General features: G+C 42.9%; 1 long non-coding RNA gene across 1 annotated transcript; it reads left to right on the forward strand.

Annotated features, from left to right (window-relative positions):
* The first annotated feature begins 1,281 nt into the window (after positions 1 to 1,281).
* Positions 1,282 to 16,601, forward strand: LOC148007085 (uncharacterized). Its single transcript, XR_015646192.1, has 3 exons — positions 1,282 to 1,363; positions 3,267 to 3,389; positions 12,702 to 16,601. It is a non-coding gene; the product is annotated as an uncharacterized LOC148007085 (long non-coding RNA).

The raw sequence follows: 16,601 nt of genomic DNA on the forward strand, positions 1-16,601 counted from the left end.
AAAACTTGTGTCAGTTGAGTCTGCATCTCTTTCTCAGCGTAACAGATTTATTTAATTTTAATTCCTGAATTTTGCATCCTCATTCCTCAGTTGAGCTATGGGAGAAAGGCCTCAGTTTGCTTATTTTGTGTGAAAGGTAACTTTATGATTTCAACACATTTTCTTTTTCAGAATCTCTAATATGGTTTTAGAAGAACTTTCTGTTCCATAGAAATCTGTGCATCAGGGAAACAATCACAATTTTAAATAAAACGGAAGCATTTGAAACCCAAAAATTCTTTTTAATAAGAGCTGTACGATCAATTGTTGAAATACAACCATTAGTATTTTTTACGTTTATGAGTTTCCTATTTGAAAGCGTGTCTTTTTTTTTTTTCCTCTGTAAGAGAATAGAGTGTTCCAGAGAGCTGATGAAGGATTTGCACACTTGTCTTGCCCAGGAAGTGCATTCTCCTTGTGTCTGCAGCACATGGGCAGCCTTTCATAGCATAAAAATACCTCCCAAAGAAGAGCAGGTACCTGCTGTCCCTAGTGCATGGGAAGACAGATGCACTCAAGAACCTGCAAGCATCTGAAAACACTGCATGTGTGTTTGTGAGACCTGTAGTGAAGTAGACTTGGCCATCCCTGGACAGTGAGGTCAGATGTGAATAAGTGTTGCAAGAGCACATTGAATAGCGTACACTACTGTTGGGAAATGTTTTCCTAAGGCCTGGACTCCCCAAACTACGCACAGATAAGCCATTGCCTTAAAGGTCTTCTGGCCATTCACGTTTCAAATGTAAGTGGCCACTCAGTACTGATGGAAGGAAGGTATGTTTTATTATCATGGCACAAGATACACTGATTCGTTCCAGCTGGCTGAAGGGTCAGTGGGATGTTGTGTCCCCTCACCCTCATGACTACTGTGCTTTAGCACGGGGAGCAGGACAGTGTCCAAATCTCAGGGTTTGGGTGAAATGTAAGGATGGAGTTGGGAAGTTGCTGGTCAAAGGATGTAAAGTTCAGATGAACAGGGAATGACTTTGAGTACTGTTACCTGTAGCCTATGACACTCAGCAGTGTCCTATAAATAATGCAAAGGAACTTTAAGAAAGGGGAAGTATGTTTGAGGGTTTAAAAAGCTGAGATGGGTATTCAATGCCACAGTAAATTGATTTGTATTTTGCAAGCAGTGTAAATGCGAAGGATCCTGAAAGGTAGCCTGGAAAACTCCAGTGTATGGGCATAGAGCTCATGTGCGCGCATGAGTGGCCAATGAACGATACCCGCCCCTCCTCTCTCGGACTTAGCCACGCCCTTCATTAGTTCCTGAGGGGATTTTTCAGAACAGAGGTTATGGCAGTTTCACTATCCAATTCCAGTGAGTATGAGGGGAGCCCATGGAGTTTGAAATGACTCCTTTCTTCTCTCAGGGATGTGAGAAAAAATAACAGAATTTGGGTTGGCTTAGTAGCACTATTTTGTGAGTCTTAGCTTGAGTTCCCTCGGGATGGAGACCAACTGCTTCTTTCCGAATCTTAGGGAAGTTGACCCGTTTTCTCCCAACTGTCCTTATGGCTCCTTCCTCCATCTCCCTCTTGGGGCCTCTGTGGACTCTCATTTGCTGCATCAGCACATGAAGGTTCCCTGACTTGGCACCTCCTTATGCTGAACATCAGCAGACTCCATACTGAGTAGGATTTGTTTGTACAGCTGTTAATACCAATAATTATGTAACCCTACTCGATGCCCTCTTAGAGCACGCCGCAGAAAAATAGATTGAAAAAGTGAACAAAAATATAAACATCATGTGTGGTAATGGCTCCCAAGCAAAGAATCTGAACCTTACAGCAGCCCCACCTAAGATTTATGAACAGGAAACCGGGAAGGGGAATGACATTTGAAGTGTAAGTAAAGAAATGTATCTAATAAAAAATTAAAAAACAAAAAAAGACAAAGAGGTCTATGCTGTGAATATAATCAGAAAGATGATCTTATCTGCCTCTTTTGTGTGTGTGTGTGTGTGTATGTGTGTGTGTGTGTGTGTGTTTTACCTTGACTTCCGTAGTCAATGGAGTTCAGATAACTGTAGGAATGCATTTTATGGTTTAGAGGCACTGATAGGATCATTCCTTTACTTATGCTCCCCCTACTAGTTTTCTCACACATATCTCATCAAGATTTAAGCTGTTATGCATCCATAAAACTTAATGCTTACTAAATCATTTTAACTTTCCTATTCTTTTCATCTTCATTAATATTCCTGGTACCTAAATAATACAATCCTGTCAAAGGTGTTTCAAATTTAGCTGGTAGACTGATACGCCTCTTAAAACACATGACTTAGGAAACAAGCTAACCTACATTATGGCTGATTGGTGCATTGCAAAACAGATTAATTCTAAATTAAATATATTAGACTATTTAAAATAGTCCTGCTTTAATATTTGTAATCATATCAAACTTTAAATATGGGATTATAAAGCCTGTGATTTGACTGTACTATACTGCATTCTCCATATAGATTTTTACATGAATTACTGAAAATTTCTTGGCAAAAACTTATTATGTGAGCACCTTTATAACTAATACCACTGGGGCTTTTCCATTTAATGGTTATGTGAACCGTATGTTTAAATACAGGTAAAAGGAGATTTACACTTAGCAGCCAACTAAGTAACCTGGATGTAGTCACTTATATTCACTGAGTAGTTGCTTGTAGAAGGGAGCGCAAACTGCAGATCAGGTATTTCAAGGAGCTCTCTTGGTATAAACTTAGCCCTAGCTAATTTGGCCATAGGGAATTCATGGTCCTTCTGATACTTGATCAGTCCAAGCCAAACTTCCTACACAAAAGTTCAGGATGCAGTTCCTCCTGTCTCTATGTCTTTTTTTTTATTAACTTAAGTATTTCTTATTTACATTTCGATTGTTAATCCCTTTACCGGTTTCTGAGCCAACATCCCCCTAACCCCTCGCACTCCCCTTCTCTATGGGTGTTCCCCTCCCCATCCTCCACCATTACCACCCTCCCCCCAACAATCACATTCACTGGGGGGTTCAGTCTTGGCAGGACCAAGGGCTTCCCTTTCCACTGGTGCTCTTACTAGGCTATTCATTGCTACCTATGAGGTTGGAGCCCAGGGTCAGTCCATGTATAGTCTTTGGGAAGTGGCTTAGTACCTGGAAGCTCTGGTTGCTTGGCATTGTTGTTCACATGGGGTCTCGAGCCCCTCGAGCTCTTTTAGTCCTTTCTCTGATCTTATCTGCCTCTTAAAATTCAGTTTTTAGCAGGTGTGCTTCCTGACCAAAGAAGTCAGATGAGTGCATGTGCAGCCCCTTCAAGGACAAGGCTTGGATTCCCAGGAGCAGACAAGGAACTCTGTGGGCATACTCCAAGGAAACTGGTGAGAACCACAGCCAGCATTTTGGATCTTTGCAAATTTGCCTAAGTGTACATTGAAAGAAGAAACCTCTATTCTGGCAACTAGTGCTACATTCCTTAGGGAGAGCACAGCTCTGCCTGCTTCAAGCTCAAGCTTAGCTATCGGGAAGCTTCCCCCGGGGACTGGACCTTGGCACCTAACTCAGGACCACTTTACCTCACCTTGAGAGATAGACTTCCATCCACCCCAAGATAGACAAGACTTCCATCCACCCCACGACAGAGCTGGGGTTAGAGCAGCGACTTTCAGGCTCTGGAGCACACCAAGAATGCACACTCCAGTGTTTGCGGACAGCAGGCAGAACTGAGCAGAGGTTTCTGTTGGCTTCCGTTTGGAGGACTGGGGTCCAAGAGTTGGCTCCTGTTCTCCTCCGTTTGTAGGTAGCTGGTTCCTCTTGGTGCCCTGTGGTCTCTCTCTGCCTCTTCAAGTGTCTGTGACTTTAGGGTCCCTTTCATAAGGACACCAATGTCATTACAAGAGAGACCACCTTTCAGGTTTCCTTGAATGGATCACGTGGAAGGCATTGTCTTTAAGTGTCACCTACTAAGTGCCAGGGACTTCATCCTTCACCATATTAATTGCTTTACAACTTGTCCAAGTGAAGGTAGTGAAGAGAGACTCATAGGGTCAGAGCATACCTGACAGAACTATCTCACCATGCCCCATTCTAATTGGACCAGACTTTGTAAATGTGTCCCAGGTCTTTCTGGCACTGCTGTCCATCATTGTTCTCACAGTATAGCTCTGTCATTAACGGGGGGAAACTGAACAAAAGGCATCTCCTCAGAAAGGAAGAACAAGGCAGTCGACTTTTAGATGGAATCCTGTTATAAATGGCAGAGACCCTAAGGAATCTGCTAAAGTTGAGCACTCAACAGTGAGTTATACAAGACCAATGAATATAAGCTCTGTCAGCAGAAATAAAGCATTTCTATATCCTAGCAGTAAACAAAACAATATAGGGGAAAATTTCTATGTTGTACACCAACTTTTATAAAAATCAAAAATATTTTGTAAATAATTTGGCCAAACACACACTAAACTTTTAACTATAGCTTCTATTTTTGTTTGAAATCTAGGAAGTAAGTAAATTTCATCAAAATATTGCAGAATAATTCATAATCAACTGAATACATTTAGAAATCAACAGTATAGAACTCATAGGTTTTCATTACTCAGTATATAACTCACAGGTTTTCAAACTCATACCGTGGGTTTTCTTTACCAATCAGAGTTTAGAAGTGCAGATAATGCTGTCTCCAGGTAGTCACATATACTCTGTGAGAAGATTCAGAGAGTTATTTCTCTAACAGGAGGGTCCACATCCCAATCTGGAGACAGAATTCCCTTCAAGAGGGTCTAAGTCACTTGCAGGTATGAGTAGCCCCCTCAGAGGAAGGACTGAATCTCCTGCAGGCGAGAATGACAAAAATGAGAGGATCCATAGGAGGAGGGACTTAATTTCTTCTCTGATGAGACTGGAGCACCAGCAGGAATTTGACTCTGTAGTCTGAGAGATTATTTTCAGTATGATGTTCTGAGTTCCCTGAATCCACAGCTGGAGCACCGAGCCACCATCAGGAACACTGCACCTGGACCAGTTGTCTAAGGGAATTAAATACGAATTTCACTTCTTTGGCTTATAAAATCCCACCATGCTCTAGCTTCCTTCCAACATCCACCTTTCATTGCCCACCATCTCAGCTTCTCCCACAGAGCCTGGCTGCAGGTTAAAGAAAAAAGGGTAGTTGAATTGGAACCAGAAAATGCTGTTCTGTCCCTGAGACTGGCATAGGTAATCTCTGTCCTGTAGACTGATTGACTGATGAGACACATGTGAGTGTTTGCTTTGCATAGTCTACTGCAGTTGCAAAAGATTAAAAGAATGGTAGCTTTCCTTTGACGGTTGGTCCGCTCCAGTGTGGTGCACATTTGGTGAGTCATCCATTAGTGGAACAGAGATTAATCCTAAATTTTTCATCCTCGTGATCAGACGTATTTAAGGAATAATCCATTAATGATACATCCATCAGTTGGGTCTGGACAACTTTGTTGTACTTTTTATGCATGATAAATTCATCCATATTAATTTTAATTAATCTATAGATATAGTAGTCACCTCCTACACCCAAAGACTTGGTCTAAATACGTGCAAACTCAGGTGATGAGATATGGTTTCTCAGACACCCCCACAGCATGCCACACTGCAGGGTGGATGCTGCACAGTTCAGATGCAGACGTTTCCTGTTTGGCTGAGTGTTCAGTGTACCCTTCACCTTCTCACAGGCTCTTCTGACACTCTTCTTACACAACCTCCACTGACACTCCAGTTGTTTATTTTCCTTGGATTTTTGTTTTTAAGTGTAGTGCTCTTTTTTCAGCGTCCCAATTCTTGAAGGCATTGTATCCCCTGCATATAAACAGTCTGCCTTGTCTTAAATTGGTACCTGTGTGTGTGTCTGTGTGTGTGTCTGTGTGTGTGTGTGTGTGTGTGTGTGTGTGTGTGTGTGTGTGTACAGCCACATATTTCATGATCCTACCCATAGCTGACCCACTCAGAACACATGCAGGAGGTGGGAACATGAAATAAAAATAAAGGAGTAAAATGCTAGGTGCAAGGGAGATAGGAGCAGAGCATCATGAGGAAGAGTCCAGAGTCCAGGGAGGCAGGGTGTGAAAGTACAGCAGCATCTTAAAGGGGCTGCCAGTTCTTAGGGTGTGGGGATCAGGTGCGTTAGGAGCACAGGAAGAAGTTGAATGTGATGAGCTTTCAAGTTTAACTACTGTCTGATCTCTGCAGTGCCATCACTGGAAAAGTGATGTAAGTAGTACCTAGTGCCCTAGTCAAATCACAGACACTTTCACTGTCAGATCCCAGTGTGCTGGGAACCCCTACCCTGGGAAGTTCTCAGGGGTGTAAGGAGCATGCACTGGTTTCCTTTGTGTTGTACTCACCATGAGTGAGGAAATATTTGTCTGCACCTCTTCTGGAAGCAGAGATAGTAAACATGGGTGACACTCCTGATAGCCTATCTGTATAAAGTTTTGGCTTCAGTGGTGTTAGCTCTCTGGCTAAAAGATCTAATCTAACAAGTCCTAAGATTTCACAGATGAGGGAATTATGAAAGCAGTTAACTGAAATACATACACTGCTATTCTGAATTTGAAACAGGCTTCAACCTGACACTCTTCTTCCTTACCCTCCCCAGACTTCTTTCTTTTGTCTACATACATTCCTAGTGGCGTCTCTGAGGACCCAATTCTGACTTGTGACTGGGCCTGGGTCATGCTCATGGGTTGGGGAAGTAACAGATGACTACACTGGGGCCCCTGTATCCATGTAGCAAATGAAGTTCCACAGCTCATGATTATAACTCTGGATACAGAACCCATTGCAAGAGATCCTCAGCTGAAATCACGGAACTCACCAGGGACTAAAGACCACTGACTTGCAACATGATGTTCATCTTTCTAAACCCCTCAACATTTCACCAAATAACCGGTATTCTAGAGTACCCCAGCACACACTGAGAAGTGTAGAGAGAAAGAATTTCATGTCTATGTTCCTCTGCCCATGAGAAAGAAGTTTCAGGACAGTAAATAGGTTTTGAGGGTAAGTTTCTCTTTTATAAACACCATTCTCTCTCTCTCTCTCTCTCTCTCTCTCTCTCTCTCTCTCTCTCTCTCTCTCTGTCTCCAGTTTAAAATTATTTATTTTTATTTCACATGCATTTGTGTTTTACCTGCATGTGCATCAGTGTGTGGCTGTCAGATATCTTAGGAATTTTGCGTGTGGGGGCAATTCCAGTTAAAACAGTCAGAACAAAGAGGAAATTCAGCATCAACAGTAGCAATCAGGTCCCTCTCCTTAGTACCCTGTGGATGTACCTGACCTTGGGGCTACAGTCTTCTTTGTGAATGCATGTCATGCATGCACTGAACTACAGCTGTGACGCTGGTGTCCTATGGCTTCCAGAGGAGCTGCAACTTGCCTTGTCTACAGAATACCTGCATCCAGCCCTGTCTCCAGGCAAGCATGCTGAGGACGAAACATTAGCCACATGTAAACAACATGGGATTTGTAAGTACACAAAGAATATGATTTCCTATGAAATCTGCAGTATAAAAGGAGGGTAGCATGAAGGAGAGAGATGCTATAGACTAGGACTCCAGTTACACAGTGGTTTCCATATGGATTTGTCAGACATGACTAGGAAGGGTGCTGGGAACCTGTGCAGATTTGGACAAACACAAACGCTTTTCTGTAATGGGATCCAAGAGGAAAACAGGATCAGATGAAAGCTCCTTACCCAAGGATGACCTCTCTTCAGTGAGAAGGCCAGAGTTGTGTGTGGCTTCCATCTCAAGACCTCGGGTCGAATGTGTGAGTCAGGTGTCCTTGTGCCTGCTGTTCTCCAGTGCTTTTAACAAAAAGGCTTCCTCCTTCAAATTGGCAAGCTTGAGGGTGGCAAGCTCTGTCCCTGCTGTGGTTGGATTATGGTCATCCAACAAGGGTGTACATGAGTATACGTGCACTGTGTGTATTATGTAGTGCCCACAAAACCTGAAGAAGGTAAGATATTCTAGATCTTGAGTTGCACATGACTGTGAGCTGACTTGGAAATGTTGAAAACAAGTGAAGGTCCTCTGAAAGGCAGCCAGTGCTCTGAAATCCTGAGATTTCTCTCTAGTTCCTGCTCTGTAGGTTTTCTCATGTCCTGTTGATTACTGTCTGCTCCACTAGCCTGTTCCACAGGAATCAGTCTTATGATTGTGTAGCATCACAACACCAAAAATACTTTAATCTCTGACTGGATGCCCTGAATGATTTTTACACGGGATAAAACTCGGCTACATTTGTGTTTGATTATTAACAGTGCCTCTGGAACTAAACTCAGATCATCAGCTATTCCTTTTACCTCTGAACCTTCTCAAAAGCTTACACTATATATTCCGTTCTGACCTCAGTGTACCATATATTGCTATAATCACCAGTATTGTTAAAGCAAGCCAAAGGAGATTTATAAAATCTTCAGATTATGAAATTTACATTCACACATAGCTTGTGCTACACATCATTAATCCCCCTTTCAGGAGAGAGAAGGTCTCTTTACTGTCCAAATCACCCTTGTGTACAGGGTGAGTTTTAGGACAGCTTCAGTTTGTGGTAACACTCTGTCTCAAATTAGGCACACAACAGCAACAACCCAACCACACTCACACAGAAACACATTCATGGAACACACACACACACACACACACACACACACACACACACACACACACACACAGAGAGAGCAATTTCCAGTTTCTACCCTTCCCATTCCTCAAGTGAGCATTCAGTGTAACTGTACTTTAATCTCACCTACCTCAGTCCTTCCAGTCTGTAGGCTTCTCTTAAACCCTCCGGAATTGGCAACTGACATCAGGCCGGTTTCTGCTTGCTGGTGGGGAAATTGGGTTGTGTTGCTTTGTTAATCTGTACTCCCTTAGCCATCTTCCCCAGGCCCTGAGAAGATTCCATTAACCTCCTTCAGAGTACTTCAGTGTTTTTAAATCATACTCAACAAAGTAAGAAACCATTTGGTTTGATTGCAGCATTTAGGATTGTGTTGAGTAGGTACCAGCAGAATGTACACTGTTTATGAAGTAGGTCTGTGAGTAAGGGCTAGGTGTAACTTTATCTGCTGAGTGAGTGTTTGCTCCATATCGTTATCCATTTTGACTTCTGTCGTATATTTATTCCTATAGACTAAAGGGTTTGAGTTTGTGTTGGCTTCTTCTGTGATTTCAGTATCCAGCACCTCTGGACTTATCCTATAAGTATGACCAGATTAACAGGGCTGTTGATTTTCCATGGAGATGCTTGTTTACATTTTTACTTAATCCACATCTTATGTTCAAGTGGAGGGAGAGCAGCTTGCTGGCTCTGCAGCAACACACATTGACCCAGAGTGAAGGTTCTCTATGTTACTGATTCGAATTCCTGAATCATCATGACATTTTGCATGAGCTATCCTCCACTGTCTCGGGCATTTGAGTACTCCTTTCCCAGTTGCTGACTCTGTTTGGGAAGACTCAGGAGGTGTGCCCTTGCTGGAGAAAGAATGCCAGTGGGGCTGGACTTTGAGGTTTTAGTGCTCTGCACCACTCCCTGTGCACTCTCTGCTTTGTACTTGTGATTCCAGATGTGAGTCCTCTGCTTCCTGCTCCTTCCACTGTGCCCTGTAGTCATGGACCTTAACCTATGGTAACAGGTGGTCTGTGAAATAGGATCACTAATCGCCTACATGTTTTATAGTTTGCTGTGCTCATGGCATTTCTGTCACAGAAATACTAAGGTAACTAATGCAGAAGGGGATGTAATAGAGCGGACTCTTGCTCTGTGATACCTGACCATGCCAGTTTGTCCTTATTATTTGTTTTGGAAAATATGCAAGAATTCAGAACTTTGATCTAGAAGTGGCCCAGTGCTCTAAGAAGAGTTTAATGGGGTATACTGGCAGGAGCTTGGGAGTCAGGAGTGCCAAGACCTATCCAGAATGTGGAAGCCCACGACAAGGGGATTCAGAAGGCAATAATATTTGTAACTGGTCTGGGATAATTTGTATGATGGTTTTACAAAATGTGGCCTCTTTCCAACCACTTCGTAAAAACCTACCTGAGGCTAAATTAAAAAGTAATAAACAAATTTCTTCGATGAAAATTTGAAGAGAGCCCAGTATGGCCTCTGTTATACTGAGGTTATAGGACTTCAATGAAAAAGAGCAAATGGGGCAAATAGAAATGCAAAATGTATAGTTTACAGAGAAAAGGACACTGGGAAGATTAATATTATAGCCAATGCCTAGGCCAGAAGAGAGCCTGCAATTACTTAGGAGATTAGAACCTTAATATAAGGCCATGTCTCCTCAGGTGATGACATCACTCAATTAACCTTGTAATCTGTGGTAGAAAGTGACTTACTTAGTGTTTTCCTGCTATTAACAGACACCATGACCAATGCAAATCTTATAAGAAGAACACTGCTTTGGGTTTGGCTTACAAGTTCAGCAGTTTGCTTCATTATTATCAAGGTGGGAGCATGGCAGCATCTAGGCAGATATGGTACAGAAGGAGCTGGGTGCTCTACATCATCATCTGATAGATGACTTAAGAATGTAGGCTTGAAAGTATCCAGTTTCTAATCTGGGAAGGAGAACAGCAGGCCTGAGTGGAACAGGCCTCATGTGCAGAGGGATGTCCCATCTGTACATGGTTGGGAGAAGCTCAGAGAAGGTTAGTCAAACCTGTCTATCCAGTAGAGGTTGTTAACTGTGGAAACTATCACTAACAGTAAAGGTAACTTTGAAGTCTGAGGAAGAGAAGGTTTGTTGCCATTGTTTGTGGACCATGCTTCAGAGGTGATGAGACACAGAGAAACTGTGTCTTCGGTTCATGCCACGAAGAGTGCTACCTGAGCACTTCACATCTTAAGTTGTGTATGTTATCAGGGACCTTACACAAAGGTGATCTAGTGACAGTGTCTTGCTTTGTTTGTAGCAATCACATGAATTTAAATTCCCTACTTGTTCTTGTTCTTAAAAACTCACTGATTAGTTTTAGCTGAGACTCCTGGGAGACTTTTCTCCCACATGCTGTAAGTTTTAAAGATTTGGTGATTAACATAAATTACTATTCATAGGTGAACACAGGGCCCACACTGACCTCACCTTGCTATCTGGAACTGTTACTCCTGAGCCAAGGGTCTCAAGGGTCTCTGCCTCAGAAAGAAATGTGGAAAACTGATCTCATAATCTATTCACATTCCTTGTATCATCCAGAACATCTGCTAGAATGAGAGGATCCTTCTCTGCTCAGGACAATGTAGATACTGCTTCCCCAGGAAGAAAGAAAGGGCCATGTCCTCCCTCCGTGGGACAGTCCCTGATGTTCACTGTAATGTCACCCAACAGTCCCACCTTGAATCTGCTGTTCCACTTGAGCATGGAGCCTCCCTTTTATTCTGGGAGATAAACAGGAATCTCCAGCTAGGAACAGTGGTCCAAACATGAGGTTAAGTGAAGGCAGTGAGAATGATGTATACACACTAAGGGTTTCTGATTGAATGATTCTGAACTTAATGTATTTCCTACTGGAGTCATCTCTAAGTGATATATAAGCTTTGTATTAAAATGTACCTTTAGGTCCAAGATTTCATGGTAGGTCAATGCCCTACTTTCTCTTAAAGATAATTTAAGAACTGCATAAAGAAGAGAAAATACTGATCAGAAAATGTTCCTAGGTGTACATGACTGGTTTACATGTGCATGTCTCTGTGCTCAGCTCCAAGAGCACACAATATGCATTAGACAGTAGATGATAAGAACTCTCTTTCTTTCTCTCTCTCTCTCTCTCTCTCTCTCTCTCTCTCTCTCTCTCTCTCTCTCTCTACCTCACTTTCGATCTATCACTCTCTCATTGGTGTGTGTGTCTCTCTGTGTGTGTGTGCATGTGTTTATGAATCTGTGTCTGTCTGTCTGTCTGTCTGTCTGTCTGTCTCTCTCTTTCTCTCTCTCACTGTGTGCATGTGTGTGTGTGTGTGTGTGTGTGTGTGTGTGTGTAACAAACTGAAGGTGAGCTCAATGTCTGCATGCCCAGTTGGAACAAGGATCCCATGTTGATTGACTCCCACCTTGACAAGTATCTTGTTGTTGGTATGACCAGCATGTGACCATTGGGACAAGATAGAAGTATTTACAAAGCCAACAGTTTTGACCGATTTATGCGAATTAGGGCAGATTTGAGAGTACACTTAAGAGTTTTAAACTTTGTTTGAAAAAACTAAACAGTGTTCTTGGAAGATTTTCTTTGGAGTAGACCGACAAAGGCCAAATATTATCTGATTGTTGGTGAGCACCTGTGGGTTTTTGTGTTCCTAATGGAGTATCCCTTAGGTTTGGGTCAGACAATGTATGCCTTATCATTTCCACTGTTTTTAACATCTCAAATGATGTCCCACGTTCTAGGTGCCAATCCACAAATGCCCACTCCTACATCTTCTCCCTCCTCCCTCCATTTTGCCACTATGATGCTGCTCCAAAACTCACCCAATTTTCGAAACACACCAATCCAGCCTCCTCCTACGTTCGAGCATCACATCTCCACAGGACCAAGGGCCTTCCATCCGATTGGTTTCAAATAATGCCATCCTCTGATATATATTGGTTGGTGGTCTATTTTCTGGAAGCTCTGGGTCATCAGCCAGCATATATTGTTCTTCCTCTATTGCAGGACCTCCTCTGTCACAGGACTTCCACTGTTTAAGCACCACCACTACCTCAGGAAGTCCACTGTCTGTGTGTCAACTCCACTGTTACAGGACCATAAGTGTCTCAGCACTTCAACTATCACAGCACTTCTACTGTTCAGGAGCTCAAGAGTCTCAGCATCTCAAGTGTCACAGGACCTCCTTTGTACAAGAACTGGACTGTCCAAGCAACACTACTATTGCGGGACCTCCACTGTCACAGGACTTCCACTGTAGGAGCACTACAACTGTCTCAGGACACCCACTGTCCTATAACCTCCACTATCCCAGGAATTCCACTGTCGTAGCACCACCCGTAGCAACTAAAGTGTTTCAGGACATTTACTGAAGCAAGATCTCCCATGATTCTGCAACTTCACTGCCCCAGGATCTCTACAGTGACAGGAATACCCCTGTATCAGCAATTCCACTTTTGCAGGACCTCCACTGTAGCAGAACCTTCAATTGTGCAGCAGCTCCACTGTAGGTAAATTGACCTCCATGATCTCAGTGCATCGATTTTCAAAGGACCTTCACTGTCACAGAACCGGCGCTATTTCAGTGCCTCCACTGTCGCAGGACCTACCTCTTCACAGGATCTGCACTGTTGCAGCAACTGTAATTTCAATTTTTCAAAGTCATTGCTGTTTATATTTGAGGCTGAATGAAATGTGATGCTACTTTTGAAAGCATAAGAATTTGTTCTATAGCTCTTGTGATAAATGCCGTGTGTGCTTGGACCAGTAAACTATGGAAGACTTCATGAGCTCATACCACTCTCCACCTCACTTTGTGGAAGCTGGTGTTTTTAGAGTGTGATAAACTTCAGGTGAATGGATGCATTCAGCTGCACCACGCTCTAGAGTGGGCTACACAGCCGTCATATTGAGTCCTTGCTGGGAAGAGAAGAAATCCAGAGGAGGGAGAAGGCTTGGGTTGGGGGAAGTATCATAAAATACTTAGAAGATATAAGAAGGTAAGAATTATGGGGAACTGGAAAACAGAGCCAGAGGAAGAATGAGCACAGAGCAAACTGGGAAGGACAAAGTACAAAGGCACTTGGGTTTTGCCATCTGCATGTTCTCTGGAAAATCTCCCTTGGCCTCATTTCTGGGAGAAAACTCTTCCTCCACCCCCTTGTAAGGTTTCATTCTTGAAGGAAAGCAGCAACACAACTTCATCAGTGAATTTCCCCATTGGAATTGGTTCATCCTTTAATGCCTCTGGGAAATCCCCAGATGGGGAATGTCCTGCTCTCTGCTGAAGGACAGCAGGAAAGTAGGTTGTCCTCTGTTTTCTCGTTGCTACAGCTCTTCCAAATGTGTCTTATTGGCGAGTGAAGACACAGGACACTTCTGGTGTGTATGTATGCTTTGTTCACTGTGGGTGTTGTCGGTAGTGTCCTGAAAAGAAGAAGGGCATGCCCAATGGCTCTTTGCTTCCTCTTTGACTAGCCTCATGATCATAGGGAGACACTAGGCCATTGGAAGATGAGGAGAACAATGTGTCTATGTTGTGTTCACTTCTATTCCTATTTAGTCCTAGAGGGAAATCAGCAAGGGTAGAGAAGGGGACCGTAACTGGACAAAGCTGCTGAGCCTGTGTTGTGAAGCAATTCCTGTGTATAACTTGATGTTACATTAAGCAATAGGATGCCATGTTCTGTTTATACCTTTTTGATGCAATGAATCTACAATATTTTACCTCAAACCTCAATATATTACGTTTCTTCCTCTTTTGGAGAATCTGGCATGAGAGGGATCACTTCTTCATAAGGATTTGTGAACCTCTTCCAGTTTTCATTGACCAGGGGTACATCATCACCTCTGTGACTGTCAGCCCATAGTTTGGATTTACTTTCAGTAATAGGCTAAGCTGTCTCTTCTGACAACCCACAGTGAGCAGGGTACACGCCTGCTACAACTTGTCTTCTGAACTGTTGTATGTCAACAGAGTCAAATACAACAGTGAAATATAAGCCTACTCCTAAGATCCATATGTTGGTTTTTTTTTTTTTTTGCACCACCATAAAGTTGTCCTAGGAAGAGATCAGGTGCACCAATAGGGTAAGCACCATGCTGCCAGTTCAGCATTTGCCCAGATTTGTCTTGAGTTGAAGGCCAAAGTCGATGCTTTTGACTTTTCTGTTCTTCTTTAACAAAATATAATCTGGTTTCAGGTCACTGTGAACTTATACAGTGCCCATAGCCATAGATAAAGCCTGCTAACATTTGCCTAAATATTTCCTTGGCTCCTTCCTCCTCTCGGTGGAAAGACTTTCAGATGTATTTGTAAAGCTGTAAAATTTCAACCAGTTTCACGATAAGTTATTAGAATTGTCTCAGACTCAATTGGAGAAGCAAGATGATGTTGGGGTGGATGAAAAACTTCATTATATTTGCCATGGTCATGTTTGGCTGGCACCATTGCTTCTTCTTTGCATGCACTTTGATAACCCCTGTAGCAGAACTTCCACTGTCCCAGCACCTGAACTATCCCAAGACCTCCACAGTCAAGGACCAATATTGTGGTAGGGCGTCTGTGTTCAGGCAACTCCTCTGTCTCAGACCCTCCAAATTGCAAGACCTTTACGGGCACTGGAAGTCACTGTCCCTAAACTTCCACTGTTGGAGTACCTCAACTATAACAAGGACCTCTACTATTGTACAACCCCCTTGTCATCGCACGTCTATTGTTACAAAGTAGTCCACTGTCAAAGGACCTCCAGGGTCTCAGCCTCTCCACTGTTACAGGATCTCTACTGTCTTAGGACCGCTGCTGTTGGAGGACCTCCTGTCTCTCAGCAACTTCAGTTTGTTGGAGCTCTCCTATCAGAGGACATTTACATTTGCTGTACTTCCAGTGTCACAGCTGTTATAAGAACCTCCATTCTCACAGGACCTCCAGTGCGTCAGTACCTCCACTGTCCAAGGACTTTTATATTGTAGGACCTCTACTGTCCTACAGAATGTCCACTGTCGCTAGATTTCCACTGTCACAACACCACAACCATTACAAGAACTGAAATTTTGGCATGACCTCCAGTGTTCCAGCCCCTCCAGTGTCATAGGCCTCCACTATCCCAGGACGTCCACTGTCTCACCAAGGCCAATTTAAAGGACCTCTACTATAACAGGTTATCCACTCTAGCTGGACTTACACTGTTGCAGTACCTCAACTGTTGCAGGACCAACAAGGTTGCAGGACATAGACACTCTCAGCAGCTAGAATTTGCAGGACCTCTACTGGCACACAAATTCCACAGTTGCTGGAGCTCCACTGTCACTGCAAATGCACTGTCTCATGATATTCACTGTTGCTGGACCAGTAGTGTGGCAGTACCTCCATTTTTGCCAAGCCCCTCCACTGTCGCAAGACTTCCACTTTTGTAGCACCTTCACTGTCCAAGCAAACCAACTCCTGCAGGATCTCCATTGTCTCAGGGAATTCACTAATGCCAACTCTCCAATGTTGTAGTACTTTTTAAAAATTCCTCTAAAAAAGGTTACTTTGTTATTTACAAATTACAATTCAGGTGTTGAGAAAATAAATAAGGTCAGTTTCCCCCCTAGATACTAAGTAAATAAAATGTTTTTCTAGACACAATATATGTAAAAGCTTGTGAAAATGTTCATATAAAGCTATTTGTGGTGGCATGTGCATTTAATGCCAGCTCTAAGAATGCAGAAAGAGGCAGATTATGGTTAGTTTCCGGTCCCCTCGCCTGTGTAGTGAATTCCAGAACAGCCTCAAATGTATAGTGAGTCCCTGGGCTCCGTTTTGTTCTGATTGCTTGCTCGTGTTTGCATTTTTAGGCTAGTCAAAAATGTATATATAAGATCACCCTATTATACCAAGAGCAGTTATTAAATATAAGAATTATA

Source organism: Rattus norvegicus, chromosome 1, assembly GCF_021556685.1.
Source record: "Rattus norvegicus strain SHRSP/BbbUtx chromosome 1, alternate assembly SHRSP_T2T, whole genome shotgun sequence".
Taxonomy (NCBI): domain Eukaryota; kingdom Metazoa; phylum Chordata; class Mammalia; order Rodentia; family Muridae; genus Rattus; species Rattus norvegicus.